At 39.5% G+C, this 17,790-nt stretch overlaps 1 protein-coding gene and 1 non-coding gene across 5 annotated transcripts in view; one reads left to right on the top strand and one right to left on the bottom strand.

The window, feature by feature from the left end:
* The window catches only part of ZRANB3 (zinc finger RANBP2-type containing 3), a 278,640-nt gene that overhangs the window by 258,823 nt on the left and 2,027 nt on the right, over window positions 1-17,790 (bottom strand). The gene's annotated exons all lie outside the window — the stretch shown is intronic.
* Window positions 2,970-3,076, top strand: LOC122688860. Its single transcript, XR_006339602.1, has one exon. It is a non-coding gene; the product is annotated as a U6 spliceosomal RNA (small nuclear RNA).

The raw sequence follows: 17,790 nt of genomic DNA, 5'->3' as shown, positions 1-17,790 counted from the left end.
GCATCAGTCCTTCAAATGAATATCAGGACTGATTTCCTTTAGGATGGACTGGTTGGAACTCCTTGCAGTCCAAGGGACTCTCAAGAGTCTTCTCCAACACCATAGTTCAAAAGCATCAATTTGGCACTCAGCCTTCTTCATGGTCCAACTCTCACATCCATACAAGACTACTGGAAAAACCATAGCTTTGACTAGATGGACCTTTGTCAGCAAAGTAATATCCCTGCTTTTTAACATGCTGTCTAGGTTTGTCATAGCTTTTCTTCCAAGGAGCAAGCATCTTTTAATTTCGTGGCTGCAGTCACCATCTGCAGTGATTTTGGAGCCCAAGAAAATTAAGTCTGTCACTGTTTCCATTGTTTCCCCATCTATTTGCCATGAAATGATGGGACTGGATGTTTATATGGCTACAAAGCCTGAAATGAAACGAAGTCTCATCCAAAGATTTAAAACACAAACAAAATCAATCTATCAAACAAGCAATTCCTGTCTTGATGTATGCTTCTATGGAGTATACATACAGTCACTTAGAAAACTACTGATAATTTCTTCAATAACTACACATGCAACTATCATATGACTCAGCAACTGTACTCCTGGGCATTTACCCTAGAGGAAAAATGTCAAAATTTATGTCTACGCAAAACTTATAACTATACCGAAATGTGAATGTTTACAGTAGCTTTATTCATTATAGTGAAAACCTCAAACCAGCCTAACTGGAATGGATCATTCTACAAGGTAAATGGTTAAACAAACTGGTACACACATATCATGGAATACTAGTCAGCAAAAAAATAAAAAAGGCACAACGGACACACACAATATGGATGAGTCTCCAGAGATTTGTGCTGCTGAAAAAGTCAATCTCAAAAGGTTACATTTGACTCCATTTATGTAACATTCTTCAAATGACAAAACTGTAGAAATGGAGAAGAGATTAGTAGTTGCCAAGGGTTAAGGTGGGGAAAAGAAAGAACAGATTGTGACTCTAGAAAGGCAACATGAGGGACCCCTATGAGAGGGAAATGTGCTCCATCTTCATGGTGTCAATATCCTGTGTTACAGTTTTACAAGATATTACCATTGCAGGAAACTGGGTAAAGGGTAGACAGGATTGTACCTGCATTATTTCTTTGCATTATTTCTCACAACAGCTATGAATTTACAATGACTTCAAAATTAAAACTTCAGTTTTAAAAGTTGGAAAAGCAAACACACTGGCTTAACATGTAACAATGAATCTGAAGTTTGGCATAATGAGGGCCAAAAAGTTAAAACAGGATCACGTAGCTAGTGGCAGAGGTAATACATCTGGGTCTGTACTCTCTTTTCAAGGTAAGAATGCTCCATCTCAAAAAAAAAAAAAAAAAAAAAAAAGAATGCTCCATCTCTGCCTCAGGGCTAAATCCCAGTGAAAATATCTATTTTAAATAGAATATTTGCTCTGTAAAGAATTTACAGTTAAAAAATATTCACTTAATGAATTTCATTTTTTTCATGTATTCAACAAAAAAAATATACTTTCATGTTTATGTGGAGCAGACATTGCAGAAGGCTCTGGATATATAACAAAATAGAACAAACACAATTTTCAAGAAACACTACAGGGAATGTACCAGGCAGATGTTAGTGGAACATATAAGAGGGACAGTGTTCAGATTTGGGGTTTTGGAAGGCTTCTTAACAGATATACATATCAAGGCTGAGATCTGAAGAACAAATAGACAATAACCAGATAAGTTTATACAAAGGACTTCCCTGGTTCAGTGGCTAAGATGCCATGCTTCCAATTCAGGGGACCCAGGTTTGATCCCTGGTCAGAAAATTAGATCTCGCATGCCACAACTAAGACCTGGTGCAGTCAAATAAGTAAATAAATAAAAATAAATATATATATTTTAAAAGTATAAAGGAAATGAATTGGAAGTAAAAGGAAGAGAGCATGAAGGAATTCTCAGTCTGCATCTCACTATCAGTAAATCATTCCCTCTTCATTAAATCGCTTTTTTTTTTCATTTAGATTCTGGAACACTACACCCTCATGGATTTTATCATGTATCATTTTGTTTTGGTCTAAACTTTTCCCTTTTCCTCATCTCCCTGTCCTCTTAAGAGAGTACCAGGGCTCGGGTTTTAGCATCCTCTGCTCTATCCTTTAGAGATCTCATTGGTTTCATGCCTTTAAATACCACCTCTATGCCAATGACTCCCATACGCGTATGCGAAGATCAGACCTCTTCTTAACTTCAGATTTGTTTGCATATTTAACCAGACATTTCTACCTAGCCGTCTAACAGACATCTGAAACTTACTGTGGCCAAAATGAACTCTAGATCTTTCTCGCAAACCTTCCTCCATCAAGGGTCTTCCCTATCCCATCTTGCCAGTTACTCACACCAATTCCTTGACTTGACGCTTTGCCTCACATTGCACATCCAATCCACCACCATCTTCTGTTGGCTCTACATTCAAAACATATCCAGAATCCCACCATCTCCACACCTACTCGCCCGACCTGAGCCACCATCATGTTACCTCCAAGCCTGAATTCTTGCAATAGCCTGATCCTCCAAGATGCCATCGTGCTCCTTACATTCTCCTCAACTCAGCAGTCAGTGAGATACTTTCACAACGTAAATCTGATCACATTACTTCTCAGCACTCCTTGGTGGCTCCTGATGTTACCTGGATAACATCTGTCAATGGTTTATGAGCCCTTCTACACTCTGCACCCTTCTCCTATTACCTCCCCACCTCACTTTTTCCTGTCAAACTTATGTTCTTATGCATTCCTGCTTTGGACTCCACACCAGCTGGTCCATCAGCCTATACCACTCTCCTCATCCCCATCCCCCACTGCTTCCTCTTTGCATGGCTACTGCCCTTGTTTCCTTCTAGACTTTCCTAAAATGCCAATCTCTCAGTGAACACTTAACTTGACCACCTTATTTAAAACTACAATGTTTGTGCTTGCTTAGGCAGCACACACTCTAAAATTAGAACAATATAGAGAACATTAACATGGCTCCTGCACAAGGGTGACACACAAATTCATAAAGTGTTACATATTTTTGAGAGAGAACTTTAAAGTAAATATGACAAAACATTAACAATATGTGATTCTCGATTAAGAGCATATTTGTACCATTCTTGCGACTATATATCTTAAATTTTTCAGAATAAAAACTTTTAAAACAAAAAAATTGAACTCCCTTTTATCCGTTACCTGCTCTACTTTTTCTTTCCTGGTACCACTCATCAACTTGTAAAACACTATATAGTTTACATACTTACTGTGGGTTTTGTTTTTTTCTCTTTCCACTAGGCTAGAAACTCTCCAAAAGGGCATAAATTTTTGTCTGTTTTATTTCGGGTGTATTCCATGCACCTAGACCAGTGCCCGGCACTATGCACTTGATATTATTTGTTGTATTAAAACTTCAGGAGCTTCCCTGGTAGCTCAGTGGTAAAGAATCTGCCAGCCAATGCAGAGGACATGGGTTTGATCCCTGATCTGGGAAGATCCCACATACCTTAGAGCCACTAAGCCCATGTGCCACAACTACTGAGCCTGTGCTCTAGAGCTCAGAAGCCACAACCACTGAGGTCTGCTTTCCTGAAAGGCCATGCTCTGCAACAAGAGAAGTCACTGCAATGAGAGGCCCGCACACCGTACTAGAGAGTAGTCCCCCACTCTTTGCCCCAACTAGAAAAGCCCGAGCAGCAACAAAAACACTGCAGCACAGCCAAAGATGAATAAATACTAAAAACAAAAAAATTCAAAGGGCAGGGACCATGATTAAACAGTCTAGAGGTAGAACCATTCCTAGAGATGAGACAACATAAGACGGGACCACTGGAGTGCGTAGCTGAACTAGTGTGAAAATAAAGTTTACAGGCAATACGACAGTTGAGGAACTAAAAACCTAACATACCAGATCAGCTAAGGTGTGCATTCAAATGTAGAAGTCAGGATGTAGGCAGACAGAAAGAAAACCAAGTTCAAGTTACAGCAGGGAAAATGACACAGTTTGCAAAGTGATTAAGATTAGAGAGGGGGTAGTTTATTAAATATGGATTAAATATGGTTTCATGTTAGAATATCAGGGTATTAGAATACTGCAATTTAAAAATAAGTTCAGGGTCTTCCATGGTGGTCCAGTGGCTAAGACTCCGAGCACCCAATGCAGGGGGCCCTGGTTCGATCCCTGGTTGGGGATTTAGATCCCATATGCCACAGCTAAGAGTCAGCATGCCAAAACTAAAGACCCCACATGCTGCAGTTAAGACCTAGCACTGCCAAATAAGTAAAATTAAATTTAAACACAAGCTCAGTTAATCTAATTCATCCCAAACAAAAATTGTTAGTGGAAATGGTCCTAATTACTATGGCAATTTGGTTACATGGACACAAGTAAATGTAAAAATACTTAAATAAATCTTGGGTGACTTACGACAAGCAACTTGATTACTCATTCCTCCTCTCCTCTCATCCACTGATAATAGAAAGCAAGTAGTCAAAGATGAGGGAGGAGGACTACAAGCTAGTAACACCGGTGCTTCCCCAAGTTAAGTACAGAAATAAGCATGTATTAACAGAAATAATTCCAAGTTCCTTATTGGAAATACAAATTGAGCTAAAATAAATTGCTAGTTCCCACAAATGGTGAATATGGAAGTCTAATGGACAACTCTGCTCTAAAGTACATGGATCCAGAAAACACAAGTTACCGAAACAAACTTGGGTCCACACGCTGACATGCAGTAAAGCCAATCTACTGACACCAGGTTGTGATGAAGGAAAGCGGACATAGTATTAATTACAGGACACCAAGCAAGAACTCCAGGACTCTCAATGCTCAAAAAGCCTGAAATCCGCAAAGGTTTCAGCAAACCACTTTTAAAGCCAAGCAAAGGGAGGGGGCATCCCAGAGCATGTGATCAGCTGTGCACAATTCTCTGACTGGTTGATGGTGAGGTAACAGGGTGGGGTCACAGGGGTTAACATTATCAATCCTTAGGCACCTGTAGGCTGTAGGGGCTATGTACTCAAGGTCAACAATTAAGTAGTTACTTTCTCCCAGTTGGTGGGGGTTTTAGCAGCTGTAAAGAATCTGCCTGCAAGGCAGGAGATGTGGATTCGATCCCTGGGTCTGGAAGATCCCCTGGAGAAGGGAATGACTACCCACTCCAGTATTCTTGCCTGGAGAATTCCACGGACAGAGGAGCCTAGTGGGCTACAGTCCATGAAGTCCCAAAGAGTCAGAAACGACTGAGCAACTAACACTTTCACTTTAGCCTCTGTAAAACCACTCAGGAAATGGGCATCAGAGACTATTCTCTAGGAAACACAGAGGAGCTAAAGCAGAGGATATGACGGAGGGGTCTGTCCTGGGAAGGCCCTATAGGGTCCTGCTCAGTTACAGACACACTCACAAAAACAACAGCAGCAGTTTGAATATGAGTTTGAAAAGGCAGTCTATGAAGATGTCACTTACCTACTCAGATACTTCCAGTTATTACCCACAAAATCATATACTCAAATCTTACGAACTCTTCAGATTTCATCAGAATTTATAAATGTACCTATTTGATATTTTGCCATACTTCATAGTTTCATAATAGAGAACATTCTGCTTCGTGTTTTATCTGATATAGGTATATTAAGGATTGTCAGTAAGTTACAAACTAAATTTAATAAATTAACATCATGTTTTGTTAATAAAATTGAATCATGTTCTAAAATGATAAAAGATCAAGTTCAGAAAACCATAAAATTACATAATATTTTTAAAATAACTGATGGGACTTTAAAATTGCCATATCTAATATCTAATTACTTTAAAAGCAAGGACACTACAATCTTCCATTCTACAGGGAACTGTTTTCAGAAAGATAAAATAACTCCTACTAATGAATGATCTCTTTCTGTCAGGCAGTACAGTAAGAAAATTTAGAAAATCTATAATTCTCAAAACAACTCACAAAGATAAGTTATCATTATCCTCACATTAAGGACAAGAAAACTGAGATTCAGAGATATTAAATAATTTATCACCAGTTAGTAAGTGGTGATATTAAGTCTAGAACTCTGACTGGTCTAATGTAAAGTCTGAATTTTGCTATTATGCAACACTGCCTCTTAAAATCATTCATTCAACAAGTAACTGTTGAGTGGCTATTATGTATTAGGCATTGAAGAGGGTGCCAGGTAAACAAAGATGACTTTGTGCCATTGGAGCCTCACCCTCCAGCTAAATCTAAGGTGGAAATAAGAGTTATAAACAAATAATTGCAGCACAATGAAGTAAGCGCTATGAAAGAAGTATACATAACAATACCACACATAGGTGAGAGTGTTGAACCAAGTGAGGTAGCAAGCAATCAAAGGAGGCTTCACTTAGAGAAAATGCTTGGAATGCAGTACACCTTATTTAAATACTTGATGTAACTCAAAACTTAAAGAAAGAGGGGAGTTTGCTGATGGAAAATCAAGGAGATTCTAAAGAGAAAGAGGCCATATTTGCAAAACTATAAAGTTTCACAAAATCCTAAGCAGTTTAGCATAACTAAAAAATTAAACGCTTTGTGACAAGTGGTAAAGAAGTAAAAATAGATCAGGTCAGGGAGGTTTCCTTATGCCATATTAAAAAAAGAGTTTAAACTTTATTCTGTAAGGAATTGGGAGCCTTTCCTAGAGTTTAACCAAGTCACTACTTTACAAATATTACCTTGGCAAATTTGTAAGAATGGATGTGGGGACAAGGACAATCTTTAGAGGAGTACTACAAATAGTCTGGGTAATATATAATCTCTTAGCTTCAGACTCCTACATCTAATTACTTACCTGACATCTTGGATGTCTCAAAGTGCTGGGCTGCACCCCACAGTCCTATAAGGCCTGCACTTGCCCAGTTTTAAGACCGAAGAAAGAGCCTGGAGTTAGCAACAGAGACAGCAGTTTAATGGATGAGGGCACTTACACGTCTGAAAGCAGGGTTCTGGAGAACTACCCCACCATGCGCTGCTAACAGGAGGCAAGGCAAGGTGGCAGCCTTTGCTCCCCGGGGTTAGGTGGGGAATTGATGTCTGGTGGGTGCATCAGTTACCTGGGAAACCAGTAGAGAAGCCCACCCTCAAGATCTCTTTGATAAAAGCAATCACTAGTTGGCCTGGGGGAAATGTAAGCAGGAAGGTCAGTCAGGTGAGTAGGGCACAGAGGAAGCACTGGCTGGTGGAGCAGGCAGCGCGCAGAGCCCAACAGAACAGCCGTCCTGACTGGCCTGACCGTACACACAGACATTTCTAGCCTAAATGTCCAAGACCAAAGTCTTCTAGTCTCCATCAAACCGTGTGCTCCCTGACCAACCCTCTCAGTAATAGTGCAGTCATGAAGTTACTCAAACCAGTAAATTGAGTTCATTCTTGTTTTTCACTTCTTCTTTAGCCACATTAAATTGATTAATTATTAACTATTCCCCAAACATATCGCAAACCCATTCGTTTCTTTCCACTCCGACAGGCATCACCCACCCCAAGCCATCAGTGTTCCACAGGAATATGCAGTACTTCCCAATAGGACTCTCCTACATTTACCTTAGTATCAGTTCACTTCCTTTATGCACTTACTGTGATTGAAAATTATTTTGATCTGTTTCCTCTCTCATTACAATGTCTTTATGAAGTCAAGGACCACAAACTTTTCATTCTGTTTTACTTCAGTACACTAGTATTGGGTTTCCCAGGTGGCGCTAGTAGTAAAGAACACACCTGCCAATGCAGAAGACATATGAGAAATGGGTTCAATCCTGGGGTCAGGAAGATCCCCTGGAGGAGGGCAAGGCAAACTATTATTTATGCTTGTATTATGGCCAGTATTATTGCCAGGAGAATCCTATGGACAAATAAGCCTGGCAGGCTACAGTCCATAGGGTCGCAAAGAGTTGGACAAGACGGAAGTGACTTGGTAGGCACACACCCACTCTAGCATTGTGGTTCAGTCGCTAAGTTGTGTCTGACTATCTGTGACCCATGAACAGCAACATGCCAGGCTTCGCTGTCCTTCATCATCTCCTGGAGCTTGTTCAGACTCATATCCATTTTAAAACTGCTATATCTAATATCTGCTATATCAATATGAGTCAGTGATACCATCCAACCATCTTGTACTCTGTCGTCCCATTCTCCTCCTGCCTTCAATGTTTCCCAGCATCAGTGTTTTTTCTAATAAGTCAGCTCTTTACATCCAGTGGCCAAAGTATTGGAGCTTCAGCATCAGTCCTTCCAATGAATATTCAGGACTGATTTCCTTTAGAAGTGACTGGTTTGATCTCCTTGCATTTCAAGGGACTCTCAAGAGACTTCTCCAACACCACAATTAAAAGGCATTGGTTCTTTGGTGCTCAGACTTTTTATGGTCCAAATCTCCTATCCATACGTTGACTACTGGAAAAACCATAGCTTTGACTAGAGGGACCTTTGTCAGCAAGGTAATGTCTCTGTTTTTCAATACGTTTTCTTGGTTTGTCATAGCTTTTCTTCCAAGGAGTGAGTGTCTTTTAATTTCATGACTGCAGTCACCATCTGCAGTGATTTTGGAGCCCAAGAAAATAAAGTCTGTCACTGTTTCCATTGTGTCCCATCTATTTTCCACAAAGTAATGGGACCAGATGCCATGATCTTGGTTTTCTGAATGCTGAATTTTAAGCCAGCTTTTTCACTCTCCTCTTTCATTTTCATAAAGAAGCTCTTTAGTTCCTCTTTGCTTTCTGCCATAAGGGTGATATCATCTGCATATCTGAGATTATTGATAATTCTCCCTGCAATCTTGATTCCAGCTTGTGCTTCATCCAGCCCTGCATTTCACATGATGTACTCAAATATAAGTTAAATAAGCTGGTGACAATATACAGCATTGACGTACTCCTTTCCCAATTTGGAAGCAGTCCACTGTTCCATATCCAGTTCCATGTCCGGTCCTGTTGCTTCTTCACCCACATACAGGTTTCTCAGGAGGCAACTAAGGTGGTCTGGTATTCCCATCTCTTTACGAATTTTACACAGTTTGTTGTGATCCACACAGTCAAAGGCTTTAACGTAGTCAATAAAGCAGATGCTTTTCTGGAATTGTCTTGCTTGTTCTATAATCCAGTGGATGTTGGCAACTTGATCTCTGGTTCCTTTGTCTTTTCTAAATCTAGCTAGAACATCTGGAAGTTCTTGGTTCATGTACTGTTGAAGCTGGAGCCTACCTTGGAGAATTTTGAGCATTACTCTGCCAGCATATGAAATGAGAGCAATTGTGCGGTAGTTTGAGCATCCTTTGGCATTGCCCTTCTTTGGGACTGGAATGAAAACTGAACTTTCCCAATCCTGTGGCCATTGCTGAGTTTTCCAAATTTGCTGGCATACTGAATGCAGCACATTAACAGCATCATCTTCTAGGATTTGAAATGGATCAGCTGAATTCCATTACCTCCACTAGCTTTGTTCACAGTGATGCTTCCAAAGCCCTCATATTCAATGAGAGAGTCCAAAAAGCAGTACTTGGATGCAATCTCAAGAATGACAGAACGATCTCTGTTCGTTTCCAAGGCGAACCATTCAATATGACAGTAATCCAAGTCTATGCCCCAACCACTGATGCCAAAAAAGCTGAAGTTGAATGGTTCTATGAAGCCCTAACAAGACCTTCTATAACTAACACCAAAAAAGATGTCCTTTTCATCAAAGGGGACGGGAATTCAAAAGTAGGAAGTCAAGAGATACCTGGAGTAACAGGCAAGTTTGGCCTTGGAGTACAAAATGAAGCAAGACAAAGGCTAACAGAGTTTTGCTAAGAGAACAAAACTTGGCAAACTTGTTTGGTCAGAGCAAACACCCTCTTTCAACAACACAAGAGATGATTCTACACATGGACATCACCAGACGGCCAATACAAAACCAGATTGATTATATTCTTTGCAGCCAAAGGTGGAGAAGCTCTATACAGTCAGCCAAAACAAGATCAGGATTTGACTGTGGCTCACATCATGAACTCCTTATTGCAAAATTCAGACTTAAACCAAAAAAAAGTAGGGAAAATCACTAGGCCATTCAGGTATGACCTAAATCAAATCCCTTAAGATTATACAGTGGAAGTGACAAATAGATTCAAGGCAACACATCTGATAGACAGAGTGCCTAAAGAACTATGGATGGAAGTTCATTAACAATATACAGGAGGTGGTGATCAAAACCATCTCCAAGAAAAGGAAAGGCAAAATGGTTGTCTCAGGAGGTCTTACAGATAGCTGAGAAAAAAGAGAAGCTAAAGGCAAAGGTGAAAAGGAAAGCTACATCCATCTGAATGCAGAATTCCAAAGAAAAGCAAGGAGAGATAAGAAAACCTTCTGAAGTAAACAATGCAAAGAAATAAAGGAAAACAACAGAATGGGAAAGACTAGAGATTGCTTCAAGAAAATTAAGAGATACCAACGGACTATTTCATGCCAATATGGGCACAATAAAGGACAAAAATGGTGTAGACCTAACAGAATCAAAAGATAGTAAGAAGAGGTGTCAAGAACACACAGAAGAACTGTACAAAAAAAGTCTTAAGGACCCAGATAACCACAATGATGTGATCACTCACCTAGAGTCCGACATCCTGGAGTGTGAAGTCGAGGGGGCCTTAGGAAGCATCACTCTGGTATTAGCCCAGGTCAATAAAAATAATATTAACAAAATCCAGCACCCACTAAGCACCAGGCATATATTAAATGCTTTACATATATTAAGTCATTTTAGTTTAACAATGGCCTGCGATTTCCTTTGTCTCAGTTTTACAGATAAGTAAACAAAGGCACTTGATAGTTAAGTACTCTGCCAAAGGTCACTCAGGGACAAGGAAGAACTCACAACCAAGCCTTCCCCGCCTGGAGCCCATCTTCTTGACCATTACCTAATACCTTTCGTAAGAGATGCTCAATATTTCATGACCAAATACACAATTGACATAGAGAGTAAAAAAGAAGAGGAACACATTAAGGAGACAGGGTGAATCTGAGGTACTCTGAAAAGACACAGTAGGATAAGTAGTTACAAATAGAAATAAAAGCATTCAGAAGTTATCAGATCCTACAGAAAGTCCCTACAAAATATTAGCCTTTGTATAAAAAGTAAGTATATATTTTAAAAAATTACATGTGCTCTTAAACTGTCACCACTTAGCTCCAACTCTAATAAAAACATATTTTAACAAAGCACAGAATGCCCCAATTAACCTTGACTATACAATGAAAAATTCTGTACTGTTAATATGAAATGAATATGCCTTTAGGTAGTATTCTACATCTGTAAAAATGTCAAACTTGTATTTTGTTAAAATATAACAGTACAGATATTGGGACTTCCTTGGCAGTCCAGTGGTTAAGACTCTGCACTTTATCTACAGGGAGAAAGGGTTCGGTTCCTGACCTGGGCGCTAGGATCCTGCATACCACATGGTGCAGCCAAAAAATTAAAAGTGCAGATACTTGTTTTTAACTTGACAAAATGACACCAAAATCCATCTAATAAAAAGCAAGAAAATGTGAGAACAGTGAGAAAACATCTAAAGAAGTGAAAGCACGCCATACCAGATACAAAAACATAAAGTTACAGAAATTAAGAAAATGGGTATGGTACAAGTCAAAGAAAAGAGCAATCAAACAGAAGAGAACCCAAACAAAACCAAGTATATATAAATTGTGAAACTGAAACAGGAGGGAGGTGGGCAGGGCACAACCTTTAAAAGAAGAACATAGTCTGACGACATGACATAAACTTATTAGAATCAAATAGGTTCAAGATAGCACATATTTGACTTCCACTAGACCTTGAGCCTCAGTACACATTCATTGTAACATATCAACAAGCTAAATGATACATACACAGGCACCATGACAGTTCTAAGGCTAACCATAAAGGACAAAAAATGGGCAGTGGCCCAATTCCTAGAAATCCCCACTCCTTCCCCCAAATATTTGGACTACTTCTCCCATTCATTAGCCTATGAAATTACCCAATTTAGAAAAGGATGAGGGACCAGAGACCAAATTGCTAATATCTGTTGGGTCATAGACAAAGCAAGACAATTCCAGAAAAACATCTACTTCTGTTTCATTGAAAATATCCCTGGTGGCTCAGAGGGTAAAGGCGTCTGCTTGCAATACGGGAGACCCGGGTTCAATCCCTGGGTGGGGAAGATCCCCTGGAGAAGGAAATGGCAACCCACTCCAATCTTATGGACGGAGGAGCCTCATAGGCTACAGTCTATGGGGTTACAAAGAGTTGGACACAACTGAGAAAGGACTATGCTAAAGCCTTTGTGTGGATCACAACAAACTGTAAAATTCTTAAAGAGATGGGAATACCAGACCACCTTAGCTGCCTCCTGAGAAACCTATATGCAGGTCAAGAAGCAACAGTTAGAACTGGATATGGAACAACGAACTGGTTCCACATTGGGAAAGGAGTACGTCAAGGCTGCATATTGTCACCAGTTTATTTAACTTATATTTGAGTGCATCATGTGAAATGCAGGGCTGGATGAAGCACAAGCTGGAATCAAGATTGCAGGGAGAAATATCAATAACCTTAGATATGGAGATGACACCACCCTTATGGCAGAAAGCGAAGAGGAACTAAAGAGCCTCTTGATGAAAGTGAAACAGGAGAGTAAAAAAAGCTGGCTTAAACCTCAACATTCAAAAAACGAAGATCATGGCATCTGGTCCCGTCACTTCATGGCAAATAGATGGGGAAACAATGGAAACAGTGACAGACTTTTTCTTGGACTCCAAAATCACTGCAGATGGTGACTGTAGCCACGAAATTAAAAGATGCTTGCTCCTTGGAAGAAAAGCTATGACCAACCTAGACAGCATATTAAAAAGCAGAAATATTACTTTGCCAACAAAGGTCCATCTAGTCAAAGCTATGATTTTTCCAGTAGTCATGTATGGATGTGAGTTGGACTATAAAGAAGGCTGAATGTTGAAGAACTGACGCTTTTGAACTGTGGTGTTGGAGAAGACTCTTGAGAGTCCCTTGAACTGCAAGGAGATCAAACCAGTCCATCCTAAAGGAAATCAACCCTGAATATTCATTGGAAGGACTGATGCTAAAGCTGAAACTCCAATACTTTGGCCACCTGATGCAAAGAGCTGACTCAGGAGAAAAGACCCTGATACTGGGAAACATTGAAGGCAGGGAAAGGGGACAAGAAAGGAGGAGATGCATCACTGACTCAATGGACATGAGTTTGAGCAAGCTGTGGGAGACGGTGAAGGACAGGGAAGTCTGGCGTGGTGCAGTTTATGGGGTCGCAAAGAGTCGGAGACGACTGAGCGACTGAACAAAACATAAATACGAATAGATTCAAAGGATGAGATCTGGTAGACAGAGGGACTGAAAAACGAAGGACGGACGTTTATACCACTGTACAGGAGGTGGTGACCAAAACCATCCCAAAGAAAAAGAAATGCAAGAAGTCAAAGCGGTTATCTAAGAAGGCCTTACCAACAGCTGAGAAAAGAAGAGAACTGAACTGCAAAGGAGAAAGAGAAAGATATACCCAACTGAATGCAGACTTCCAGGGAACAGCATGGAGAGATAAGAAAAAGTCTTTCTTTTTAAGTGAACAATGCAAAGAAACAGAGGAAAGCAACAGAATGGGAAAGACTGGAAATATCTTCAAGAAAATTAGAGACACCAGGGGAACATTTCATGCAAAGATGGGCACAATAAAGGATAGAAACAGCAAGGGTCTAAGAGAAGCAGAAGAGATTAAGAAGAGGTGGTGAGAATACACAGAATAACTAAACAAACAAACAAAAAAGGTGTTAACAACCCAGATAACCAGATGGTGTGGTCACTCACCTAGCGCCAGATATCCAGGACTGTGAAGTCAAGTAGGCCTTAGGAAGCATTACTACCAACAAAACTAGTGGAGTAATGGAATATCAGCCGATCTATTTCGAATCCTAAAAGATGATGCTGTTAAAGCGCTGCACTCAATATGCCAGCAGATGTGGAAAGCTCAGCACTGGCCACAAGACTGGAAAAGGTCAGTGTTCATTCCGATCCCAAAGAAGGGCAATGCGGAAGAATGTTCAAAATAGCATGTTTCACATGCTAGCAAGGTAATGTTCAAAATCCTTTAAACTAGGTTTCAGCAGTATGTGAACCAAGAACTTTCAGATGTACAAGCTGGATATAGAAAAGGCAAAGGAACCAGAGATCAAACTGCCAGCATCCGTTGGATCACAGAAAAAGCAAGGGAACTCCAGAAAAACATCTACTTCTGATTCACTGACTACACTGAACTCTTTGACTGGGTGGATCACAATAAACTGTGGAACATTCTTAAAGAGATGGGAAGACTACATCACCTTACCTGACTCCTAGGAAACCTGTATGCAGGACAAGAAGCAATAGTTAGAACAGGACATGGAAAAACGGACAGGTTCAAAATCAGAAAAGGAGTATGTCAAGGCTATATACTGTCACTGTACTTATTTAATTTATATGCAGAGTGCATCATGGGAAATGGAGGGCTAGATGAAGCACAAGCTGGAATCAAGACTGCCTAGGGAAATATTAACAACCTCAGATATGCAGATGATACCATATATAGAAAGTGAAGAGGAACTAAAGAGCCTCTTGATGAAAGTGAAAGAGGAGAGTAAAAAAGGTGGCTTAAAACTCAACATTCAAAAAACTAAGATCATGGTATCCGGTCTCATCACTTAGTGACAAACAGATGCGGGAAAAGTGGAAACAATGGCAGATTTTATTTTCTTGGGCTCCAAAATCACTTCAGTCACCAAATTAAAAGACACTTATTCTCTGGAAGAAAGCTATGACAAGCCTACACAGTGTATTAAAAAGCAGAGACATCACTTTGCTGACAAAGGTCCATACACTCCAAGCTATGCTTTCCAGTAGTCATGTATGGATGTGAGAGTTGGACCATAAAGAATGCTGAGTGCCAAAGAAATGATTTTTTCAAATTGTGATGTTGGAGCAAACTCTTTAGTCCCTTGTACAGCAAGGAGATCAAAGCAATCAGTACTGAATGTTCATTGGAATGATTGATGCTTAAGCTGAAGCCCCTATACTTGGGCCACCTGATGCAAAGAGCTGACTCATTAGAAAAGACCCTGATGCTGGCAAAGATTAAGGACAGGAGAAGGGGTGACAGGATGAGATTTGTTGGATGGCACCACCAATTCAACAGACATGAGTTTGAGCAAACTGTGGAAAATAGTGAAGGGCAGGGAAGCGTGGTGTGCTGCAGTGCATGGGGTCCAGAAGTGTCAGCCATGACTGAGGAACTAAACAACATAAAAACTGTCAACCCCAAAGTCTGCGGCCACTGCTACATTTTGAGATGGCCCACACTGCCTGTGGAGTGTGTTTCTCTAAATAAATCCATTTCTTACCTATGAGTTTCTTTCTCATTCAATACTTGCTGTGATAAGACATCAAGAACATGAGCTTTATTAATTCCTAAGATTATATGTGGTCTCAGCTAAAAGTCTGTGGGTTCAAGTCCCGGTCTGGGTTTTGGCTAGGTCCAAGTCCCAACCCATGGGTTCAACTCCCAATCTGGCTACATGGTTTCAAAATCAAATGTAAAAACAGATAAAAATTGCATATACATATTATGTTCTATTATCTACTTTCTATTCATCATAAAGCTTTTTTAAGTATCACAAATAATCTAGAAACCATAAGGGCAAATACATAAATTTCAACACTAAAATAATTTATACTATATCAAAGAAGAACAGAATTAAAAAGTTAAAAACATGAAATTCAAAATGAGAGTAAAAGCAAAATACACAACAAGTTAAAAACCTATGAAGTAATTTCTTTAAAATTACTAAGAGTCTGTGAAAGATAATAGTCTACTCAAAAGAGATTAAACAATGGACAATGTACACATAAAAGATGCTCAACATCAACCAAATTCAACTAGATAGAATTAAATAAATGACAGATCACTTTTTACAATCAGACAGAATAGAATAAAAGATGGGAAACTGGTGCTCTGAAACACTGTTAGTTAGTAGGAAAGAAAACAGGCATAATCTCTCTGAAAAGCAATTTAGGAATTACAGAGTTTTGTATTAGTAAATAAATAATACAAAGTCACACTATTCCTAAAAAGTTAGATTTAAGGGATAATCAGGAAAGCATAAAAAAATGATGCTCATGATAGCATTGCTTTTAAAAATTAATAGTTGATCTAGCAATCCCACTTCTGGGTGTAGCTATATACCCAGAAGTATACATATGTATATACAAATATCCAAAAGAACACATATGTCCAAAAAGGTATAGACACATATGTCTAAAAAGAGGATCTTGACGTGACATTAACATTTACTGCAGCATTATTCACAACAGCCAATAAGTGGAAGCAACATAAATGTTCACCGCAGATGAATGGATAAATAAAATACTGAATATACATGGACTGTAAGCAATGAAATATTATTTCAGCCTTTAAAAAAAAAAAAAAAAGGGGAGATCCAGCCATATGCCATGACATGAATGAACCATGACAGCAGGATGCTAAGTGAAATAAGCCAATCACAGAAGGACAAATACTTCATGATTTCACCACTTATATGAGGCACATAAAGTCAAACTCTTGGAAACAGAAAGTAGAATGGTGGTTGCCAAGGGCTGTGGAAGGCAGGAAAAGAGTCGTCAAGTTGTTCAGTAAGTAAAGAGTTTCAGTTTTGTAAGATGAAAAATTTCCACAGATCTGTTGCATGACAAGGTGTATATACTTAACACTACTGTACTATACACTTACAAGGGGTTAAAACTGTAAACTTTATATATTTTTTACCACAATTAAAAACAGTTAGGAAATGGTTATGTTAGAAATATACAGTGTAATTCTAGATAGCCATCAGAAATGATAATATTGATCTTCAGTCATAGTCACAGCCTACTTTTTGAGTCAAGAAAACTTACAAAAGAGCAAAGTAGTCTCATACTATTCATAGACATCTGTACCTATTAAGATAGAGATCTGAAAAGATACTCGTCAAAATTTCTAGAAGTATCTCTGAGCAATAGGAATACTAATGGGTTTCACTTCCTTTTAAATATTTTCCTGTGTTTTTAAATACAATGAGTATTATTATGTGATGCCAAAGGAGAACTCAAAAGAGGAAGTGACTGCCACTATTGGTTCCAGAATCCTAGGATGAAATTTCACATTTCTCACTATATGCCTGGCACATATTGGGGAATTAATAAAGAAAAGGCAGGATGAGCAGTGGTTAAGAATTCAGGAATGAGACAGAGCTGGATGTGAATCTCAGCTCCAAAGTTTGCTGACTGAGGCCTTAAAGTCTTATTGAGGGTGAGGACGGATAAAGTGGGAGATTGGCATTAACATATGTGCTGTGCTATGCTTAGTCGCTCAGTCATGTCCGACTCTTTGCAACCCCATGGACTGTAAGCCCACCCGGCTCCTCTGTCCATGGAATTTTCCAGGCAAGACTATTGGAGTGGGATGCCATGCCCGCTTCCAGGGGATCTTCCCAACCCAAGAATTGAACCCAGGTTTCCCGCACTGCAGGTGGCTTCTTTACCAGCTGAGCGACCTGGGAAGCCCACTGACATATACACACTACTATACATAAAACAGGTAACTAACAAGGGCCTATTGTATAGCACAGAGAACTCTACTCAATACTCTGTAATGACCTAAAGGGGAAAAAATTTAAGAGTGGATAT

The sequence above is a fragment of the Cervus elaphus genome, chromosome 33, assembly GCF_910594005.1.
Source record: "Cervus elaphus chromosome 33, mCerEla1.1, whole genome shotgun sequence".
Taxonomy (NCBI): Eukaryota; Metazoa; Chordata; class Mammalia; order Artiodactyla; family Cervidae; genus Cervus; species Cervus elaphus.
Note: the sequence above shows the minus strand (reverse complement) of the source record. Positions and strands in the feature narration are given on the sequence as shown.